A 7,823-nucleotide genomic window follows, 5' to 3' on the forward strand; every position below is an offset into this window, starting at 1 on the left:
AGAAAATAATTGTCTCAAACTTCAAGGGAGAGAACCCTTCACCCACGGAGTTGGAGGAGTGGTTTGACAAGTTAGAGATGTATTTTTCCCTTTACCCAAGGCCCGAGAATGCCAAAGTAAAATTTGCAGCCCTTCATCTAGAAGGCTATGCTCACACTTAGTGGAGATATATGGCAAGGATGGGACATGACTTCTTGTCTTGGGATGCATTGAAAAATGCTATGATTGAAGTCTTTGTTTCCCCTATTGAAAAAGAGCGGTTAGAGAAGAAGTGGTATGCACTTGAGCAACGTGGTCTCTCGGTTAGAGAGTACTCAAATCAGTTTTTGAACCTTTCGATGTATGTTCATGGGGTCTCCGATAGTGCCAAGTTGAATAAATACATATTTGGTTTGGAACCTATTCTTTCTTCCGAAGTTGGAGCCATGAATCCTACATCCCTACAAGCTGCCATTCAATTGGCTGAACGTTATAGGCAGAAATACAAGGGTTTTCAGCCAAAAACAGGGCATTCTTTTCAGCCTACGCAGCTTCCAAGGACATCAGGCCATTATGGGCATGCTAAAACTGATTTTCAGCATATTGGGAAGCCATCAAATACTTTCAGCAATACCTACAGCAAGATACCCACTTTTCCTACTGTTTTTGGGTCAAAACAAAGTAGTAATTTCAAACCTAATGCTGAAAATAGATTTGATGGAAAGAGGACTGATATAAGTGCCAAAACTTCAGCCCCTACTCAAGGCAAACATGTATCGAATGACAAGCTCAAAGATATGTATGCTAAAGGACTATGCTACAAATGTGGAGAGAAATGGTCACCCGATCATAAGTCCAAATGCAAGGCCAAAAATATGAAGATTAGGATGATCATCGAGGATGATTCCGATGTTGAATCTATTGAAGGAAGCTTGGCTCAGCTTGATGTCACAACAACTCAAGAAGAGGCACATGAAAATGAAGAGAATGTCCATGATGAGTTCTATGATCCGATGGATGGGTTTCCTTTCGACCCGGGCGGTCATTATTTGGATGATTCATGGACTGATTTACATCCATCGCTATGTGCCATATCAAGTGATGCATGGAGTGGTTCAAGAGGGGATAATACCCTACGCCTTAAAGGTCAAATCAAGGGAAGGACCGCTCATATACTCATTGATACGGGAAGTACACATAGCTTCATTAATGCTAAGTCACTCAATGGGCTGAAATTGGATACTCATGAAATGCCTACATCACTCAAAATCCAAGTGGCAAATGGAAATTTTGAGAAGAGCAATCAATGCTGTACAAATGTACCTATCACCCTTTCCCCATTGTGCACTACATCGGTGAGCCTAATTGCATTAGAAATGGGTCCCATTGATATAATACTTGGCTGCAACTGGCTGAAATCTTTGGGCAGATTTACCATGGATCTCAACAACATGGAAATGGAGTTTAAATGGTGTGGACAACAAGTAACACTACATGGAGTTGAAAAGAAAAGAATGGAGATGATCAGCCCCAAGAAGGTTAAGAAAGAGATAAATGCAAAGGCATGTATGTTCACCATTCTTCTTTCCAAGATTGAAGAGGATCAGCCCTCTTCTCCTACCAACAATTTCGACCCATGTCTTTGTAAATTGCTGAAAGAATATGATGATATTTTTCAGCCACCTACCTCTCTTCCTCCCAAAAGAGAAGTGGATCATCCCATTGACTTGCTGCCCAATACAAAGCCCATCAACAAACCACCATATCGCCTCTCCAAAGTGGAAAGAGAAGAGGTAGAACGCCAAGTCAAAGAGCTTTTGGAAATGGGTCTCATTAAGGCAAGCCAATCACCTTTTGCTTCTCCAGTCCTTCTTGTGAAGAAGAAAGATGGCTCCTTTCGAATGTGCATTGATTACCGCGATCTCAACAAGGTCACTATCAAGAATAGGTATCCAATACCTAGAATAGATGATCTCTTAGATGAATTGAAGGATGCCAAGGTGTTCTCTAAAATTGACTTGAGATCGGGATATCATCAAATACGCATGAAGGAAGGGGATGAATTTAAAACAGCCTTCAGGACGAAGAGGGGTCTTTATCAGTTTATGGTTATGCCTTTTGGGTTATCAAATGCTCCAGCCACATTCCAGTCTCTCATGAATAAGATACTTCAGCCATTGCTCTTTAAAACAGTTTTGGTATTCTTTGATGACATTTTGATCTATAGCAAGAATAAAGAAGACCATTCGCAGCATGTAAAAGAGGTCTTTGACATATTGAGGATACACAAACTGTTTGCCAAGGCCACTAAATGCTCTTTTATGACAAAGGAAGTTGAGTACTTGGGTCATATAGTGGGAGAAGATGGAATCAAAGTAGATCCTAAGAAGGTTCAGTGCGTCAAAGAATGGCCTACACCAACCAATGCCACTTCATTAAGAGGTTTCCTTGGTTTGTCATCCTTTTACCGACGGTTTATGAAGAACTATGCTCATGTTGCAGCTCCTCTTACCGATCGGCTGAAAAAGGAGGCCTTCTTTTGGGATGAGATCGCTGACAAGAGCTTTAATGAGCTGAAGCAATTGCTTGTTTCAGCACCCATACTAGTTTGCCCTGACTTCTCCAAGACTTTTACCATTTATGCAGATGCCAGTGGTAGAGGTTTGGGAGCAGTTTTGGTACAGGAGCATGGTGTCATTGCATTTGAGAGTAAAAAAATTGATGACAAAGAGAGAGAGATGCATGTTTATGAGCAGGAGATGCTTGCTATCTTACATGCAATCAAGAAATGGCACCACTACCTCTATGGGACACACTTCAAAGTCAAAAGCGATCATAGGGTCTTGAGATATTTTCTCTCGCAGCCCAATCTTTCTCCCAAGCAAAAGAGATGGTTGGCCACTTTGCAATCATATGATTTTGAAATATCATACATGGCTGGCAAGGATAATGTGGTGGCTGATGCGTTATCAAGAATGTGGGCATGCAGTCTATCTACTGTGTCTACCATCTATAAGGATTGGATTGAAGACATTCAAGAGGAATATGTGCTTGATGAGCATGCTGCCCATATTTTACAGAAATTACAGCAAGGGTGTGATGCTGAATTTCCTAATTTTAAAGTGCATAATGTCCTCTTATGGTTTAAGGGTAAAGTGTACTTGATTCCCAGCAGTAAATTCAAGCTGAAGGTGCTTCAAGAGATGCATTCATTGCCAATGGCTGGTCACTTGGGCCTTTTCAAGACGTTTGATAGAGTTCATCAAAGCTTCTATTGGAAAGGTCTATGGAAAGATGTTAAAGAGTATGTATCTCAGTGCTTGGAGTGTCAGCAAAATAAGGATTCCACTCTATTACCAGCCGGCTTACTTCAGCCTTTACCCATACCTACGGGCAAATGGACAGATATTTCCATGGATTTCATAATGGGATTGCCTACTACCAGTCATGGATGGAACAATATCTATGTGGTAGTTGATAGATTGACCAAATCAGCCCACTTTATCCCAATTAAAGTCCAATATTCAGCAAGGCAAGTCACCGAGCAATTTATGGAAGGTGTGTTCAAACTACATGGTATGCCTATGAGAATAGTATCAGACCGTGATTCGAAGTTTATGGGCAACTTCTGGAAAAGTCTATTCTCCTCTATGGGTACTTTCCTCACTCCTAGCACGGCCTATCACCCTCAGACTGATGGGCAAACGGAGAGAGTCAATCATTGGGTGGAAGTGTACCTTAGGCATTATTGTCATGACACACAAGCTTCATGGGATCGTTGGATCCACCTTGCTGAATTTTGCTATAATAACAAGCATCACATGAGCATTGGGATGTCTCCGTTTGAAGCTCTTTATGGGTATAAAGTCCAACTTCCATCAGTTTTATTCCATGAAGACATCAACCCACAAGCAAAGGAAGAGTTGGAAAGAATGGAGTTGCTCATGAGGCAATGAAAGGACAGCATAAGGAAAGCACAAGAGGTAATGAAGGTCTATGCAGATGAGAAAAGAAGACATTTAGACTTCAAGGTTGGAGATTGGGTATTTCTCAAAGTGCCCAAGACGCATTATGCTTCATTAAAGGGTGGGAACAATAAGCTTGCTCATAGATTTTATGGGCCATACTTGATCTTGGACAAAATTGGAGAGCTTGCTTATAAACTTCAGCTACCATCTTCCACTAGAATACATGATGTATTCCATGTTTCATAGCTGAAGAAGTATGTTGGGCCCGATGTACAAGTATTGGAAGAGTTACCACCATTGGATGAGGCAGGACTGATCATATATGAACCTGAAAGCATTATTGGAAAGAGAGAGAAAGTTCTCAGAAATCGTACTCTCATTGAGTATCTCATTAAGTGGAAGAATTTTCCCATTGAAGAGTCTTCTTGGCAACCATCCACTTATGTCAGTAACTTTCCTTGGTTATTACAGGATGATATTTGATGCAGTATGCAGTGACTGTGCAGAGACAGCTTGCTGTATGAAATTTCTACAGACAATAAAACTGTCCTAACTTCATCAAAATTTGATTCTGATGTTATGGGGTGATGCTTGGGAGTGTATACTTCATTTCTACACCTCATACGCCTCATTTGGACCAATATATCAAAAGTTATGGCAGTTTTAGTGAATCAGCCCTGTTTGGACAGCAGCTAGTTTTCTCACAGTTTGGCATGCAAAAAGGTCTTCTTTTCATGGACAGTGCTTTCTTATCACTTGGAAGATGAATGGGCATGATTACTATCATCCTTGACTTGGATTTAGTCCATTACTTCTTGGTTTTGAGGACAAAACCATCTTCAGGACGGGATGGTTTGTCATGAAGGAAAATACAACATTAATATTTGCACCTTGGATTAATTCCAGCCTTTGTAAATTTAGCCCTAGCCTATGTGTACATGTGTGAACAGCCCTTAAGTTTGGAAAGAGGGTTAGAATAAAAAGGGACTAGAGGCCAAAGGCAAGACATCTTTTGATCATTCAATAATCTTGGCTTTACCATTTTCTTGGAACTAGCTTCTTCTTAGCCTATGAAGCACTCAGCCATGGCCGTCATGTATTCTTGAATCCCCAACCATTAATACATGATGAGGATGTCTTGGTGCAATAGATTTGTTAAATTCTTTGTTGTAGCTTAGTTAATTTTCAATTTCAGTTAGATTTCATTCCATGGTTGATTGCTTTCATTACAGAGTTCCATTAGCTTTTCTAGCACTTAATGATTCAAGGCCAATTATCCCTAGGATGGACATCAACCCCATAGGGATACCTAGACCACCTTGACCCTTTGTAGCCCATCCACCAAGCAACACTCTAGTGCATTATGTCGAGGATCCAAATGAGAAAGAGGCATATTTAAACCCTTACGTCTCCTATGATGAAGAGGGTAATCCTATTCTAATGGATTTTAGACTAGTACCAATGATGGTGTTAGGTCGGGAAAGGGGTAGAGGCTTAGAAGGTCAAAACTAAGAACCTATCGTATGCTGGACTTGTGGCCACCCAGGACACATCTCATCTCATTTCTTTGAATGAGAGCAAGCTAATTGAGAAAATATTGACTTGAGATGCCCTAAGTATGGAATCCACTCATTTGTATGCTGAGTGCCCTAGGCTAAAACCATCCACTAGTTTAGCTATGGTGCCATCCGTACCTTTGGGGCTATTCGGAGTTGAGACACTTGATGGCAAGGCCACTCCCATCTTATTGAATGTCATGACTAGGGGATAGACGAGGCAAGTCAGTATCTCATTACTTGGGCCTAACAACCTTGATGTAGCCTCCCTAGGAAGAGTTGTAGGAGAAGAAAAAAGAGAGTCGAGACAAAATTGCTCGAGGAAGTTACTATATCTATATCCTCTACATCACGTGCATTCATGGCCTATTTATAAATATCCTTATTTATGAATTTTTTCTAAATAAAACATAACCCTTTTCTATTCAATATATAAATAACCCCATTATATTACACCCTTCTGTATGTAAAAAAATGTATAAAAATGGTGTTTTAAAAATACCTTATTTTGAACCCACATGATGCACACATATATTCATGAGTAACTTACCCGAGAAAAATTGCACTGAAAACTAATAGTTCCACTACACTATCAAAAGGTAAGAAAGTCATGGATGTCGAAGCGGAAACATTTGCTCCTCAGACAGTGGAGAAGAAGAGTGCCAAGGTTGAGGAATATCCTAATCAGAGGAGTGGACTTATGAAGGGAGTGGACTATGACGTTTTGCTAGGTCGATCCTTGATGCAAAATGCACGAATGATCGAATACTAGGGTAATGGCCTTATATTCCTAAATAATAGGTCAGAGGTAGTAAGAGTCGAGATGGATACCTAGAAGACCATGCTAGTCAACTTGGATGCCATTATATTCACAAGCTAGGAATTCCTGTGGGCCATTAACAAAGTATATTCCATGTCATCCTAAAGAGTAGCGAGAATGGATGCATGTGCTAGCCACAATCGATTTGTCATTTTTAGACAAAGAAGAGGATTATAAGCAGGCTATAAGGATAGTAGGTGCGACTTGCAAAGCCACCACATCCCAACTACCGAAAGGTAAGACCCCACCTTCATCGCCACTTTGCATGATGGCCAGAAGCCCTAACAAACAACAAACTTTTGCCTGTTCCCATATTCCTTCTAACAGACTTGAGCTCCAAGGAATTCTTGAGTACTTAATAAGGGAGCTAGCACGGTTGCCAATCTCAAGCCACTTTAAGACCTCATGGATGGGCTGAAATGGCAATGGACCAAGGTGCACGGCCTAAACCTTATGTACAATTGGGCACTAATCACAGATGAAAAAAAGGTTGAGAATAGAGACCTAGATAATGATGAGTAGTCAAAATGTAGTGGTTCGAACAACGAGTAAGAGGACTGCTACTTCGTGAATGAGGAAAGGGAAGAAGAGACTAAGATGATAGAGTACAACAGAGATGGCCAACTAATCAAACAAATAAGAGTAGACTCTAAGCTATTGTAGAAAGCCAACACTTTTAGAATTGAGAGAGGAGTCTTCAGAATTGAATGTGATTGCACTTGGTTGGATCACTTAGGCATGATAGACTATGAGCAAGTAGGGCTAGTCTAGCCTAGTGCCAAACCTCTCTTCAGAACAGAATCAGCCTCAGAGCTGCGACTGCCAGGGGAGACTACATCCTGTAGCAAGACTTGAAAGTTTAACTTGGAATCAAAAGTAAGCTCTAAGAGTGATCTAGAGATACCTGACCACCTAAAAACAAATGCACCAAGGGGGACTTGTTGTCCATCTAAGGTGTAGATGGTTGAAGGAGTAAAAGAGAGGCGACCAAAGGGGCTGGAGGGGCTGAACAACAAAGAAAGCCCCAAAACCTACCAAAGCACTTCACTAAGCTCAAGAAGTGAGATAGGGTAGTAATCTTGTTAGGAGCAAAGAGGCAGCGACATGCAAGTGAACCGATAGAAGGGCTTGCCAAATTCAAGGAAGTCAACTTAGCAGGAGAAGGGGAGAAGCCTTGACCTGTGTTTATAGCTGATGACCTGACCAAGCGAGAGGAGGCTGATCTCGTTGCTCTCTTCTAAGAGTACATAGACGTGTTTGCTTGGTCCTTAGATGAATTCAAAGGAGTCAATTCGAGAGTGGTAACGCATAACATTCAAATGACTCCGGATGCAACACCAATAAAGTAGTGACCTTACATGATGAATCTGAAGCATGTTTACGCCATCAAGGAAGAGATCAATAAACTATTGAAGGCCAGATTCATATATGAGATTGAGCACATAGACTAGGTATCACCCATCATGGTTGTCCTAAAAAAGAGAAAAAAATCTAAGTGTG

Source organism: Lygodium microphyllum, chromosome 11 (genome assembly GCF_053477565.2).
Source record: "Lygodium microphyllum isolate KBCC chromosome 11, Lygodium_microphyllum_v1.1.10, whole genome shotgun sequence".
In the NCBI taxonomy this organism is placed as follows: domain Eukaryota; kingdom Viridiplantae; phylum Streptophyta; class Polypodiopsida; order Schizaeales; family Lygodiaceae; genus Lygodium; species Lygodium microphyllum.